Here is a 17,390-nt window from a genome sequence, read left to right as displayed (position 1 = left end):
AGTGAATTCAAGTCGTTGTTAGGGAAAGGATAACTCGTAAGTAAATTCTTAAGTGAAACCTGTTACGAATGCGTTCGTGAAAAGCACTTAAGATTTCTCGTAAGATATTAAATCTTAAGATTTTTTGTGAAAATGGCTGCTGACTACTAAGAGTTTAATCCTTGTCCTTCACAAATTGTTTAGAAGTAACTATGTTTTAATTACAATGTACCTTTTCATAATTTTTTTAAATCATTTATTTACTAGTTGTAAATTCTTATTTGTTCCCTACACAATTGTACCAACCAAGAAGTAAAGAACGTCTTGTGCACGCAGTCAGCGCGCAGAGCACGCCGTGGACGCGTGGTAAAAACGCCAAGCACGTCTTGAGCACTCGGCGGAGACTCAACGAAAGCACAGTTAACCGCCAAATAGAACTCCGTGGAAACATAGTTACACGCCGTGGGAGCTCCGTAAAAACGCCCCAGTCGCCGTCAGGACGCCGTGACGACTCCACTTGTAAAATTTTCAAATAAAACTGTACATTTTTTTCTGAATTTTCCTTGCGATCCTACGTCGATTCAACGAATTTTACAACGCCGTGAACACGCCGTGGTGACGCAGCTCGGTGTGACAGGGCCCTATAGGATGGTGAATTGTACAAAGAAGAGAACGAACGTATTTCTAATTTCAATCTTCTTGAGGCGGTCAGTCATTGTGTTAGTGCTGATGCTATCAAATGCATCCAGCTTATTTCACTGATAAACAAAGTAGAGATTCTATTCTGTGTGAGGGCTTTGACTTTAAAAACCACCACATCTCTGTATTTGACTCGAACCCCTACTCCGCTGGCCTAGAACATCCCAGTGGCGAATCACTCAAAGTTACGATATGCGGGGTTCCCCTCTCAGTTGATGACTCCGCCATCCTTGAAATGCTGTCAAAGTTAGGAGCACATCCAAAAAGTGAGCTCAAATATGAAAAATTAGAATCCCTGCAAACAATAAAATGCAAGCGTTTTGAATGGCAATCGTTTTATATATATATTAAGCCTACATCAAAACCTCTACCATGCTTTAGTTACTGTGTTGGGCTTAATCCTGACAAGCCTACTGTCATGTGTACAAAATGCTGGAAAAATGACCACTACACCCGTAATTGTCAAAATGAGCAAAGCTGCGCAGCCTGCAAAAAACCCAGACATGAACCCGGCTCAAGCGTTTGCGCAAAATTTGTTGCAGATCCAAAAAATGTTGCTACCGTCCAAGGCGCGAAACACGTGCTATCGAATTTCCATCCATGCGATCTTAAAGTATTTGGAGAAAACTTCAAATCTGCAGAGCAGGCCTACCAGCTAACCAAAGCTATTCGTACAGGCAACCTTGTGGCTGCAGACAAAATTCGAGATGCCAAGTCAGCTTTGGAGTGCAGCAACACCGTTACTAACACCCCACGGTGGGGGATGAAGCTGATAATGTCATGGAGAAAATATTATGCGCAAAGATTGATCAGCTAAAGGAAATGAATGATCTCTTAGCTTCCTCAAGGCCCCATACCATCTTCGCCCACTCCGTATACGATCTCTACTGGGGCACCGGCTTGGACTCCGAAAAACCCGCTCATACCGCTCCAGATGCATGGCCCGGTGTCGTATAATTTAAGGTCCGCCCTGTAAAATGGTCCGGGGCGGACCATAAATGTTAACATTTAAGGTCCGCCTTTGGTCTAAAAGGGTCCGGCCCGTATAAGAAAAGGTCCGCCTAACATAAAAGGTCCGGTGTATATTTTTTTAATTTGTATTTTTTTTTTCAATTTCGAGTATTTTGTAATAAAATAAGTGGTATTGGTTTGTAATTCTTTAAAAGGAGTACTTACCCAGGTGATTTTGTAAACATCCATCACGAAGTGTAAATTAAAATACATAATTTTACATGTAGTTAAAACTCACATTAAAAAAACAGTTTAAACCTGGGTTTTTTTTATTTCAACATTAATTTTGCCAGTAGATCTTATATAAACAGGAAATGAAACTGATTGGTGTCACTAATTAAACAATGGCTTTAGTCAGGTGTTATATACACACACACCACCCTGAAGGGTTCACAACTTCCGGTGTTTGACTGTTTGAAATAATCATGTAAACAATGGACATTTTATACGTCCTCTTTTTGCACATCTTTCCAATATGATACACGCTTAAAAACGTGACACGTTACAAAATCAAATATTTTTTACAATTAAGTTAAATACCGATACCTGCAAGCGGTATGTATTATTGCTATTTTTAGACGGTGGCATATATGCCACCGTATAATATCGTCGCTCGAGTAGCTCATTTGTATGCATGATGGCACCCCTAGCGGCAGAAATGTGCGGAGGTGATAATCAAGTTTACGCAGAAGTTGATATATCAGAATGGTAGAGATATAATACTATACAACTTTCATAACCTGAAAGTAAACAAAATTTCTAAGTTATTTGATAAATGGTAAAGGTTTGCACAAAAAGACTTGAAAGTAAATGCTTATGAATATTCATGAAGTTAACGATGCTAAGCGAGTCGGGTTAGGTATTCAACCAGAGCTGTATTACATCCTTATAAATATTGCGCGTAGAAAAGTAGTTCAAAGTATATCGTAGTGTTTTTGTTGAATTTACAAGTCTATATTTGTTTTCAGATATCTCAAACAGTTATTGTTATAAATATTGATAAGCAAGTATAAAATATCTTTGCATCTTACATTTCCTAATAAATGAAAATAATGCGTAAGAATATATCCTGACATTCGACATTTTCACAAAGAAGAAGTCAGCCCAGAGGTCAGAAAACAACAACATAAACAAAGCCACGTGGAGAAAGAGAAGCGAATCAGAGGTGAATAATTTGTTTTCTTTTGAATATATATATAGGTATCTATTGTTTAATATGTTTTACGGTGCGACCGTTGGGGCGAGCACAGCATGTGATCAAACAATTAATTATAATAAATTAATAAAATAAAATTAACAACGTGAAATTTGAATGCCAAAAAATAAAACATACCTATTTTTCAGTAAATTTTCATTATTCATAGTTTATAAGATTTGTTATAATTTATTTATATGTAGAACAATAATTTAATCTCAGATACAATGTTGTTAAATAATAAAGATTTTAATATATAAATATTCATTGCACTGAATCTCCTCTTTTATAGTGATTGTGATTATGATTGATTGATTGATTGATTTCCCCCTTTTTTTGCAGTAGACATTTTTTCTTAAACTTACATATAAAACTTGACTCATCATAGAGCTCCCCCCATGCTAAAATTTTTTTCATTTTTGTCAATTTATACATAGAAAATCGACTTACCATGGATTTGCCCCTCCACTTAAAAAAAAATAATTAATGTTTAATTTTATTTTTAATTTACGCTTAAAAATATTTGCTAATCATGTTAAAAGAACATGGTGTTGTCTCCCCCCCCCCCCCCCCCCCCGCATGTAATAAATGGAAGTGAAAATAAAGAAACCATTGAACTGCTAAAGAGCTAAAGGATTAGAATTTTCATGATTTATATTTCTTTTTGCTTGCAAAGATTTTTTGGATGAGGCTGCCATCCACCCACCCACCCCCTTTAAAAAAAGGCGCTGCTACGTATAACGTTGCGTTTCAGGAAATTACCGTAATTATAGTGAATAAAATATTTGTGAGCATTCATCCAAATTAGTGCAATTTACAACTGTTTCCTGTATCTGAAGAAATGTCCTTATTCGTCAGCTGTTCTTTATCTTAGCCTTTGCAAGATTTTAAGAGGATTTTGGTCATTTCAGCAGATTTACAATAACTTCAATTAGAGTAATTTCCCCTTATCAGTGCTTATTGTGACGTCAAAGCTGACGTTGGTTAAGTGTCGTCTTACTCTTTAAAACTCCCCTGAGAAATAAAAGTATGCGAAGTATACTGTTTTATTTACTTAAAAAGCATGATGTTCTTAAAATTACACATCTTATAAGCTTTTCAAAGGTTTTACTTTGATTCTCGGGAGAACGTGATGTTGGAGCGTGAGGTTGGAAACCATTGGTACTATGAATTGTGGGTCAAAATTTACTGACTCCGAAAAAATATATCGGATCAATGTGTAAACGTTTGTGACGTCACACGATTATTTTTGATTGAAAGTGTACTGAGGTGAACTTTAGAGGTAACATTGACTGTATGTCGCTTACATCGTTATTGTTTTGTCTTGCTGATTCTCGTGAGAGTGTGAAGTGATAAAAATTGCCATGATTACAGGGAACTACTGGGACGATTAAAACGATGCATTACTGGTCCGATTTACTGACGCCAAAAAAATCCGTTGAATGAATGTGCAACTAGTCCGAATTTTCTATTCACACACGCCTTGCCGGTAGAGCTCGCTTCGCGCCGGCGCTGCGCGCCGGCGAGCTGCGCTCGCTATTATCCTCGTCTGATAGTCATGTAGAGTAGGATTCAGACTACTGATGTTTTTTTACTATCAATCGGCCATATTGGATATTTTTCTCTGAATAGATTTCTTGTCTATTTTGATAAAGCCTAGTATATGTAAAGAGATCGACGTGTGGACAGACCAGCTATTATAAAAGATTCGATTTGTTTATTCATGGTTTTATATTTTCGTTGTTGTTGATAGTCATGAGTTGATCATCATCTAGGGCGTACAAGCTTACTCACGCTATCTGTCGACCATATTGGTATCGGGTTCGTTCGCCATAGTATACTCTGTAATTTGTTTTGGAAATTCATTAACTTTTCATTTGATATTACGTGTATATCATTAATTTCAAATAAATAAATCATAAAAATTTATTGAAAAAAATTATTGGTGCTAAAATGTTTTGTAATTGATTATTAAAATTAAGACTATCTTGATTCTTGAGAAGAAAATCAGAACTTTTTGAACAATTGTTCAATGTATATATATGTTGGTAAACTTGAGATTTTGAGAACAATATGAGAACTTATTGAGAAAATTGACATCAACTTATCAATTTGAAAACAAAATGAGAAACTTTGATTGAGACAAACATGAGAATTTGAGAACAAAATGAGAAACTTCATAGAGAAAAATGAGATCATTTTGAGACTTCCTTTGAGCACAAACTGGCACTAACTTCAGAATATAAGTACAGAATGAGAAACTTGCTGACATTATCATAATTTGAGAACAATATGAGCAACTTACTTCAAGCAAAATGTGAATTGGAACGAATATGAATGAAGATTTATGAGCATATAAAGAACTGAATACATATATTGATTGAAATTAGAACTTCAGAAGGTTATCATTTGAACAAAAACAAGATTTTTGTGTACAGACAGTACATATACAATAGCATTTGGATTTGATAAAGTTGTGTGAGAGTTAGATTGAGAATCTTAGTAGAAGAGACACTACTTTATGTATTTCATGCATAACACATCTCTAGTGCGACAATTTGACAATCAAAACTAATTAATACATGTATGCACTTTCATTGTATTGAACGTAAAATACTAACTGAAAGAAGCTGTTTTAATTGATACTCATAGACTTCAAAAGTTTAGTTGATTTAGAATTTCAAAGTAGAAATACATATATTATGAGCTACAATGAGTGTCCAAAAAAATATGTTTAATTAATTATAGTTTCAAGCCAGAGTATTTAGATAACTTGATATTTCAGTTCTTAAAATATGGCCGAACAACAAAATTTAAGTGTGGAAAGACAACAACTAACTGTACAAACAGATCATTCTCAATGTGCGGAAATCTTCCCAATCAGTTCAAGGGGAAAACAATGTGTGACAAACAGTTTTATGTTTCTATTATTTTGTTTTTTTTACGAAAACGCATCTTTCACAAAACATGATCTACATTCAGTTTTGGAGACTGGAGATGTTTTGTATCATTTAATCATTAAATCAAACTCATTTTTATTAGCTTCTGAACTACCAAATCACATTGAATTTAGAAATAAATATATTTCATCATTTGTCAGACAGAGTTATTTTGGCAACATGGCACAAACTGTGGGAGAAGAGGTTGGTTTTTCATTAGAAAACAGTTTGAATATGTCATTTGCAAAATATGATGCGTGTATTCTGATTTTTCATTCAGCAGCAATAGCTTTGAAACAAAGAGGTGACAGATTTTTTGTGTTTGATGCTCATAATAGAGGAAATGATGGGCTTTGCGACCCTGATGGAAAGTGTACTATGACAATACACAACTGTTTTCAAGCTCTTTGCAATTTTCTACGACATCTGTGTATGTCTTTGTCTTGCATTAGTTTGGATAATGTGCAGTATGAAATCAATGCCTTCTGTTTTAAGACTCTTTCCAACAAACCAAGAAAACCTGTAACACGCATTTGCAGTGAAAGTGACTTGTCATTAGGAGTAAATAGAACACAGTCGAGGAAACGATGTTGGTCAGAACATAATGAGAATAGAAATCCTAAATGTCAAGATCATTCATTAAGAAAAAAAGGGAAAACTGAAAAAATGGATAATGATGTTTGGAATAAGAGAGGAACCCAAAATGTTGTTATTGAAAACTATGTTGATAGTTTAAATTTACCAGAAGTTGGGGAAATAAGTAGCAATTCAGATTGCCAGATTGAAAATGATGTTTCAAGTTGTTCTAATGTGACCCCTTTAAGGGAAGGACTTGAACAAACTGAGGAAATTGCAGTAATGAATTTTAAACAATTAGTAAAGGAAGGTCCATTATTTGTTTGCTCTTGCTGTACACAAACTTGGTTTAGGGATGGTGTTTCTAAGGCTCAGTTTCTGTATACATTAGATATAGCACACACATGTTTGCAAGGTATCAAAAGTGCAAAAGATACAGAATGGATTTGTCATACTTGTAAGAAGTACTTAAAACTTGGTAAAATACCAGCTTTAGCAGTTGTGAATGGATTAGAATTTCCCCCGAAACCTCCCGAATTAAATATTACTGAAATGGAAGAGCGTCTCATTAGTCCAAGAATTCCATTTATGCAGTTGATGGAAAAACCAAGAGGAGGACAAAAGAGTTTACGTGGGAATGTTGTTAATGTTCCTTCAGATGTCAACACTACTGTCAAATCTTTACCACGGACGTTAGCTGAAACTGAAACAATTCAAGTGAAATTAAAAAGAAAGTTGAGTTATAAGCACCATGTTTTGTATGAGGCTATACGACCAAACAAATGTATGAATGCACTCAAGTGGCTTTTAGAAAACAGTGAATTGTTTCGAAATGAAGGGATATCAATAAGAGAAAACTGGGACATTTTACAAGAACAGAGAGAGTTTTATGCTACTGAGCAAAAATCAGGTGAAAATGCTACGAGTTGTGAGAACACATCTTATACAAATGAATTGGAAAATGAGACCAGTTCTTTGCAAGATGAAGATGATATTGATGAACGGACAGAAGATCCAAATTTTGAAAGTAGACTTACTGGAAATACAGACACGTTGCTGCATCCTGCAGATGTAAGATCATTAAATAAGACAATGTCATTTGCACCAGGTGAAAACCAAACACCTCTTGGGTTGTATCAAGATCCAGATGCAGAATATTTAGCATTTCCAACTATATACTGTGGTCAGAGAAGAATGTCTAACAAAAATCGTACGGTGCCAGTTACTTACAGTTCAATTTGCAAATGGGAGTTAAGATCCCAAGATCGCCGAGCAGCATGTTCAATGCCAAACCTTTTTTTCAAGTTAAAAAAATTACAGATAAAGCAAATTCAGGACAAAGTGACACTTGCAATGCGAAAGTGCAAAAGCGAAGGCAAAAAAATAACAGCTGGTCATGTTTTGAATCCTACTTCGTTTGATAACATTGTTAAATTAAATGAAGGGTATAGAGTCTTGAGAACATTAAGAGGATCACCAGCATATTGGGAAAGTGCAAAAAGAGATGTTTTTGCAATGATAAGACAGCTTGGTATTCCAACATGGTTTTGTTCTTTCTCAGCTGCAGAAACAAAATGGAAAAATTTGATTCAGATATTGAGCAAAAGTTTGAACAATGCAGAACTAACTGAGTCAGATGTTGATGAATTGACTTGGATCGAGAAATGTGAACTCATTAAAAGAGATCCAGTAACTTGTTCGAGATATTTTAGCCATAGGTTTCAGATATTTATGTCCAAAATTTTGAAAGGTGACTGCAGTCCTTTAGGAAAAATTGTTGACCATTTCTTTCGTGTTGAGTTTCAGCAAAGGGGATCTCCACACATCCATTTGCTTCTTTGGATAGAAAATGCACCTGTGTATGGAAAGTCAACTAATGAAGAGATTCAAAACTTTATTGATGAGCATTCCACTTGTTTCAAAAATGAAAATATTGCGGAACTTGTCAATTATCAAACACACAGGCATGCTAGAACATGCAAGAAAGCAGGAAAGAATATTTGTCGTTTTAATTTTCCTTTGCCTCCAATGCCAGAAACCATCATTTTAGAACCATTGGAGGAGGACAAATTTGATCAGAATGCAGATGTACAGCAAAATTACAGGAAAGTATGTGAACTGCTCAATGATTCTAAATTGTGCAATGTAATTAGTTTTGATGAATTTTTGACAATGATAAATTTGACAAAGGAAGATTACATTTTGGCAATACGGTCTTCTTTAAAGTCTCCGAAGGTATTTTTGCGTCGCAGCATTGCAGAAATAAGAATAAACCCATACAATCAGATATTGTTGAGGTCATGGGAAGCTAACATAGATGTGCAGTTCATTCTTGATGCATATGCTTGTGCAGCATATATTGTGTCGTATATTTCGAAGTCCCAGAGAGGAATGTCTAATTTACTTCATGATGCTTGTGAAGAGGCAAGGAAGGGAAATTTATCTTTAAAGCAGCAAATAAGACAAATTGGAAACAAATTCCTCACACATGTAGAAATATGTGCTCAAGAGGCAGCATATTTGCTTTTGCAAATGCCATTACAATCAAGTAGTAGAAATGTTGTATTTATAAATACATGTGATCCAGAAAATCGCACATTTTTATTGAAGTCTCTTGAAGTTCTTCAAGATATGCCAGAAAATTCAACAAATATTGAGTCAGACAACTGGATAAAACGTTATAAAAGAAGGCCAGGTGTTCTGCAGAACTATTGCTTAGCTGATTTTGTGTCGAAATTTGATGTTGTGCCACCTCCTAAAGACAAAAAACAGAACAATATTGAAGAGTTGTTACCAGAGGATGAATATGAGGAAATGAATGAAGACAATAGTGATGTGTCAATTAGTGATGAAGACAATTCAAATAGTCAAAAAGAATACCATATGAAAGATGGTTCTATTTTGAAACTAAGGAAAACTCAAAAAGTTATCAGATATGTTCGATACAACAAGGAACAAGATTCAGAAAACTATTTCCGAGAACAACTCATGTTGTTTTATCCATGGAGAAATGAAGAAAATGATCTAATTGGAAATCATACCTCTTTTGAATCACATTTTAATCAGCAACAGGAAAAAATAAAGAAAAACAAATTGCCTTATGAAGCAGACAGGGGTGTAGTTGACGTTGTTGAAAACAATATGAATGATTTATTGAGTGATGTTGATCATATTGTTGCTGCAGAAGTACAACATAATGAAGAAATTGACTTTCAAGAAGATGAAAACTTGTGCTTAGATCATGGTTGTTTTAACCCAAAATTTGCACAGATGGAGTATGACTTAGGTTTTGATTTAGGCATAGCCAGAAAACAAGTGGAGAATGATGATATATCAGTAAACATGCTGAGTGATAAGGAATATAAACTCCTTGCAAGAAGTTTAAATCAAAATCAGAAAATATTTTTTTACCACATACTTCATAAGATTAAAACAAATGATCTACCAATTCATTGCTTCTTAACAGGTGGTGCTGGTGTGGGAAAAAGTTTGTTAACAACCTGCCTATTTCAGGCAATTGTTCGTTATTATGCCAAACGTGTAGCAGAGAAATGTGATGAGGTTAAGGCGGTGTTATGTGCACCAACAGGTAAAGCTGCATACAACATAGGAGGGCAAACTATACATTCTCTTTTCTGCATTCCAGCAAACCAAAATTTGAAGTACAAACCTCTTGATGTACAGCAACTTGACAATATGAGAGTTAAGTTTCGCAGCTTGAAAATTGTCTTTATTGATGAAGTTTCGATGGTAGGAAATAAAATGTTCAATTACATTAATTTAAGGCTGCAAGAGATTTTTGCAAAAGGTGTTCCATTTGGAGGTATTAGCATCATAGCTATTGGTGATTTATTCCAGCTTAAACCTGTATTTGATGGCTGGATATTTGAAAATCTCACTGAAGGTTATGGACCATTAGCAACAAATTTATGGACTGATTTGTTTCGAGTCTTTGAATTAACAGAAATTATGAGGCAAAAAGAAGATAAAAACTTTGCTGAATTACTAAATAGACTAAGAGAAGGAAAGCACAATGACAATGATATAAACGTGCTGAGAACGAGAATCTGCACAGAAGAAATCCAAAATTTAAATTCAATTCCACACTTGTTTACAACCAATGTCAAGGTAAATTTTCATAATAGTCAAGCATATGAAAAAGCAGATTCAAATGACAAATGTATTGTGACGGCACTTGATGCTGTTACTGGAGATGTGTCCTCTGAAATAAAAAATGCAATACTCCTTCAAGTATCTGATGATCCATCTAAAACCATGGGACTATTTAAAAAATTGCAATTGGTGACCGATTTACCTGCTGAGGTTTGCATCAATATCAATGTCCAAGATGGGTTAACAAATGGAAGTCCATGCATAGTGAAGAAATTAGATTACAGAGTAATAGGTTCAAACAGGTGCAGTATTGTATGGGTATTATTTGATGACCCAGTAATAGGATTTTCTGCACGACAAAAATACTGTAATCTGTATTCTGACGATATCTCTAAAGATTGGACACCCATTCTTGAAGTGACTAAAAAGTTCACAGTCGGGAGACACAAATCCTGTCATGTCACAAGAAGACAGTTTCCACTGCGACTAGCATGTGCAAAAACAATACATAAAGCACAGGGTTCTACATTAAATAATGTTGTGCTAGATTTAGGAAAAAGGAAATTAGATCACATTCATTATGTCGGTCTAAGTAGAGTCCGAAAACTGCAAGATTTGCACATTTTGTCTCTAAATGAAGAAAAAATAGGAGTTTCAGGAAATGTTGTTTGTGAAATGGAACGTATGAGAAATCATGCAGCATTGTGGACCTGCCTGCCTATTCTTGAAAACATAACCTCAGATTTGAAAATTAAATATCACAACAGCAGGTCGTTGCATTTGCACATAAGTGACTTATTGTCGGAAAAAAACATTCTGTCAGGCGATATTGTAGCTGTTACAGAAAGCAGATTAAAAGCAAGTGACAACAGTGAAAATTATTTGTTACCAGGTTTTCATATTTATCGTTTTGATGGAGAAGAATCCTCTCATACAATGCGGCCATTTTATGGTTCAGTTATTTACTCCAAATATCCACTGATCAATGTGTCAAAAGCAGTTTTAAATGGCATTCAAACAGTAAAGGCAACACTTATGAAAAACAGTGACCTTGATCAAATTATTTTCATATATTGTCCCCCAAAGTTTGCCACCATCACCAATATTTGTTGTTTTCTGGTTTCAGTCTTGAACTTATTAGATACTAGTCAACCTTTTCTTATTATGGGTGATACAAACATAGATTATTTTACCCAAAGAGATCTCTCTTCAAATTTGAAACATTTAAATATCAGACAAATAATGCATAGTTCTACAACTGACTATGGAAGTTGTTTAGATCATGTATATACCAACTTAAATAGTTCTGCTGAAATTTCATGTGCTACTCTGGAATCATATTATTCAGACCATAAACCCATTGTTGTGTATTTGCCATTTTAAAAACTTATTATATTACGCGTTACTGCATTTCAGCTAAAAAAAACACATAATAATTAAACCAATCTCACCTCTTACAAATATGCATAATGAGTTCAAAATATAAAACAATAATAATCAATTGTCTGCAATATTAAAATACTCAACATTGTAAATCTATTACCATCGTACAAGACCATTATATTAAGTATCTATAGACATTCTTCAAGACTCTTAATTTATTTCTGTATTTCAGATGCTGCACAAAACTTTGGCAGAGTTGCAAAAAATGAAGTCAGGAGATTCCCGTCCATATCCCAATGCTTTGGTTAAAGCAACAGCCATCAAACCTGGCCACCTTTACCAATGCAAATGGAGAAAAGGGTTCTATCTTGAACTTTAGTGTTGCTGATGGAACTGAGGCCATGCTTGTCACTCTTAGTGATGAAGCAAAAATGCCAACTATCAAAGACGGAAGGACCCTACAAATAAGAAATTTCATTGTGTAAGGAAGTCGACTTGTACTGTCCAAACAATCAAAAATTATGGCAGGACCAGCTGTACAAGTGCCAGAATCTTTAAAGCAGTTACCATAATCATGCCACCATCACCTACAAAAACCTTGAAGGATGCAATGTCATCGCCTGTTAGAGAAAACCTGACTGTTCAAGGGCAAATTATTCGTGTACGTAACTCAACTTGATATTAAAGTTAAAAATCATCTAAAATTATAATTCATAATCAAATGAAATTAAACACAATTGTACTTGTATTGAATTATACCCCTATAGTTTACTTTTCAATTGATTTTCTTTGCAGGATGAAGCAATCAAAACAGTGAAAGTTGCCCAGAAGGACACTAAGATTAGAGCATTGACCTTAGAAGAGAATGGACAGACAATGGAACTAACTCTTTGGAGAGAGCTGAGTGAACAAGACTTGAAGATAGGGCAATACATTGAAGTTACTCATTGTCTTGTATCTGAATGGCTCAGAAAGAAGAGTCTCAACTCCACAAGAAACACCACCATCAAGGTAACAATAGCTTGATACATTCAACTGCATTTACATGTATTCAAAATCCAAGCATAGTACTAGTTTATTGTAAATTTACACAAGATTGGAAAAAAAATAATGTACTTTAATCATGCCAAAAAATATCAGCTATGCATATAATGTATAATAACGAATGAATACTTCATTGTTTCAGGCTGTACAACCTAAAGATATGGTTGTAACCGGAAATGTCGAAGCTCTGTCAATGACGGACACCCACTGTGAAATGTGTGTCAAGGAAGATGACATATATAAAGACTTTATTGTGGATCTGGACATGGTTCGTGCCCAAGTTCAAAGATATGTGGAAGAAGCCGGAACATTCAACTTACAACAGCTAGAAAATATGATTGTTGACAAACTTCTCTTCCCTGTGAAGATTGTCATCAACGGCACAACAGTCATTTCCTTTGAATTGTTATAAACACTTGCCAACATTCCTACATTCGAACCATATCAAAATAAATACTTTTTGTAAGAACTGTTAAATTACTATAAAAAAAAGTCAGTATGATTATTGATTAGCTATCATGACATCTCTTCAAATTGACATTTGCAAACAGGTTTATTAAATTTGTAATATTTCACTGACCTTATTTTTACCTTTTCTGAAATGCCATAACTGTATATAGATTTAGTTTAATTTCTGGTTGTAAATATTTAATGAGCAAATGCAAACAGCAACTGTTTACAGAAATACCGGTACATGCTTTTCTAACTTTGCATGCACACAGTGGTTATACAAGTTAATTAATTTTGTTAACTTTGATAGTTAGTCTACTTTTATTGTTTTTGTTTCAAAAAACCATATGACCCTTTCATCCAATCTTCATTTGGGATATACAGATTGATTTCTGTTAATTATGTTGGTTTTTACTTTACTTTTCCCATTTTAGTAATACTCTTACTTGATGCATATTGTTAGTTTTAGTTGTATTTTTGTTGTTTTCATCTTCATAACCATATAACTCAATTGTTCAGTCTATAAGAGACATTCACATATGGTTATTTCTTTGACATAGATATATAGTGTGTTTATATATAGAACATGTTTGTTTATACTTTACTTTTTTTGTTTCTGATACTACCCTTACTTGATGCATACTCAGTATTCTAGTAGTTTAGTTATAGTTTACATACACAGCACAAAATCTAAGCAATAATTATCTTGCTGAAAGATAAGTGAAATGTATTGCAACTTGATCACGAAATACGCTACAGACTATAATCTCTGCATGCCATTTTACAATTCATCCATTTCTTTCTTTGAAATGTGTACATGTTCTAAATATGAAAAGAACATACTGCCAAATAATTTGTGCCAAATTTTCATTGCCATTGTCAATATACCAGTTGACATTCAGTTCATCTTAGAAAAACTAATTCTCCCAATCCACTCTAATAACATAACCAAAATAAAAAACCTTTGTGTAAATCATTATATTGTTAATTATTCTTTATATATATCTCATAATACATAAACTTCCATTATTTTGTTTATCTCTATTTTCCAAACTGATATACTCTCAAATATACAAGATTCTGTATTGTTATTTAAAAGTTCTTCATCTTTTATCAAACCTAGCTATGTGTTCAATAAACATTTGCCTCTTGATTTCATTTTGTTGTTTTACCATACCTAAAGAAATCAGACAACAGTAGCATCTTGATAAACCAACCCAACTTTTCACGCCACCGTCTTTCAGTACTTTCAGTACTTTGATTTATTTGCACTATGGCACATGTGTAAGTTATGCTAATTATAATAAACTGTTCAATTCTTTGATCCTTTTTTCTAGAATTATATTTTTGGATCAAACTTTTGCCTTTGTTAATATCAAAGAAGGGGAGTATTCAAAGGAATTGATTTGTTCATAAGAAATTAAACACATGTAATATTAGCAAAGAGCCACGTTTCTTCGGCTGTCTTAGCATTTTGTATCTTAAAAAAAGAATTTAAGGTGATTCAGTTTAAAAATTTCTTAAAAAGAAAATATTTGTGTGAAAAAGGCAAATGTTGACACCCCGGTAAAAGAAGATGGGTGAATAAGGCGTGTAAATTGCCTATTTGAGGATAGATAAGATACTATAAAATTAAAATATGAACACATCTCATTATTTCTTTCTAAATTATTGAAAACAATGTAACTTTAAATATGTTAAATATTTGGAATAGGTTGATTTAAACTGGTGTATGCGTGTCAAAACCTCCAAATAGTGTCATTTTTAGAACTTCTTATTCCCCTATCTTCTTTTATTTTAGATTTCTGCCTGCTACACCCACATATAGCATTAATTTTTTTTTTCACAAGTATCATATAAACATTATGAAATGCATTTCTTGGCCCCTCCCCCAATTTAAAGACTAAAAAGGCCATTAGATGAAAATCAATACCGTCAGACAAATAGCCAAAACATAGCTCAATATTTTAAGATTATTTAAATGAGACGGACAATCGTTTGCAATGGATTTCAGGCCTTTGTCACATTTTTTAAAAAGTCGTCGGATAAAACTTAATTATAATATGGTTTACTACGGTAACTTCTCTTACTATGACATTAATTTTACGATCTTTTTTAGGGACACAATGCATATATATTTACATGTACCGAGTCTCATTCCTTTAATTGAAATATCTTACGATGAAAATCAATTATTTAAATACTTACAATTAATGTGTAACTACTCTGAATAAATAAAAAAAAGCTTCCCTGAAGTCAATTTCATGTCCACTCCAACATTAAGAAGATCAAGTGAAAAATATCACAACAAGAATCAAATGAATATTAAACTACATCCATGTATGACCAGTTCTTTCAACGAGGCGGACCTTTTCTTGAACTATAATATTGGGTCCTACCTCTAAAATAAAAGGTCATCGGGTAAAAATACTGTGAATTACATTTACATACAGCATTTCAATGGGGTGGACCTTTTCTGTACAATGATATTGTATCCTACTCCCTAAATAAAAATGTAATTTAGATGAACATCAAAACCTGTTCAATATGTAATAACTACTTGTACTTAATTCATTGTTTAACGACAGTTGTTAACATGTTTTTCTCAACGTGTGAACCTTTTCTTGAGCCTTAATATTAGATCCAACTCCTAAATAAATGTTAAATCTACCTAGAGAAGTATAAATTATTAGTATATAATCATATGTTCCTGACCTACTGAAAATTAAACAAAGAACGAGCTAAAAAGACAATCTAAGTTGTGTTGAACACTACAGCGGAGATATTTTTTCTTTCACAGTTCAGGGGTGTATTCTGATTAGCACAGGTGTGAATGCCTGCAGGGCTTCTTTTACCCGTGTTCACCTGTCGTGAAACCCTCTGTTAATACATTTACACCGGAAGAGATTTAAAAACAAAGGGACTAAATAGTGTGTGCAAATTATTGTGAAAATACTCCTGGTTTTCTTTTTTCAGATTCTAATACAATTGGTCTAAATCTAACCCGCTATCAATATTTAATATTCCAAAAGTAATTTAATTAGTAATACGGTCATACATGTACGATACGCAAATGTCCGATTGGATTACATAAACAAAGACATCTTTAAGATACATGTACAGGAGCAAAAAGAATAATTACTTTAAGAGAACTTTTAATAAGTGACTACGGGTAGGACCTTTTCTTATAGGGGAAAGCCGGACCCTAAATGTTAACATTAAAGGTCCGGCCGGACCATTTTACAGGGCGGACCTTAAATTATACGACACTGGTCAGAACAAGTTCGGCAAGCTGTTACAGCGTCTTGCGGACAAACGACGAACGAAGCCGCGTTCCGTCTCCATGTCCAGAGCGGTAAAAACCAGGCAGCAAGGCATCGATAAGTACACGTGTTAATCGTTCTCTACTAACTCTATTAACCGGACACAACAATGACGTCTGTGAAATTTATTTCTTTGAACTCTCGTGGACTTAATAATTATAAAAAAGAGTAATTTTATACAATTGGGTTAATGATATTAATTGTGATGTCGTATTTTTACAAGAGACACATTTTATATCTGAAAAAGAATATATTTTTAATTCAGGCTGGAAAGGTACATCTTTTCATAGTTTCTCTACTTCTTCTCACAGTAAAGTTGTCTAAATTCTGATAAGTAGCAAATTTCACTTTACATTACTAAACCAGCATCAATCTGCAGATTGCAGTATTATACTGTTGAATACAGAACAGGATAGTAAAATTATAACACTTGTCAATATTTACATGTATGCACCTAATTCTGTGAACGATCGGGTTGATTTTTTCAAAACGGTTTCAAAATGGATTTCAAAGTATTCTATCAATAATGAAAACCTAATTCTTGTAGGAGATTTCAAATGATAAAAGTTTAAATAGTTTTAAAAATTTTCAAAACCATTTCGATTTTGTCGATCTTTGGGCAAAAATTAAACTAGAAAAAAAAATAGTTTCACTTGGGCCTAAAAAAAAAGTTGTTTG

General features: G+C 33.8%; 1 pseudogene; it reads left to right on the top strand.

The window, feature by feature from the left end:
- The first annotated feature begins 12,180 nt into the window (after nucleotides 1-12,180).
- Nucleotides 12,181-14,632, top strand: LOC128165337 (uncharacterized; annotated as a pseudogene).
- Nucleotides 14,633-17,390: the final 2,758 nt, after the last annotated feature.

Source organism: Crassostrea angulata, chromosome 10, assembly GCF_025612915.1.
Source record: "Crassostrea angulata isolate pt1a10 chromosome 10, ASM2561291v2, whole genome shotgun sequence".
NCBI classification, from domain to species: domain Eukaryota; kingdom Metazoa; phylum Mollusca; class Bivalvia; order Ostreida; family Ostreidae; genus Magallana; species Magallana angulata.
The sequence above is the reverse complement of the archived record's forward strand: the minus strand, read 5'-3'. Positions and strand labels throughout refer to the sequence as shown.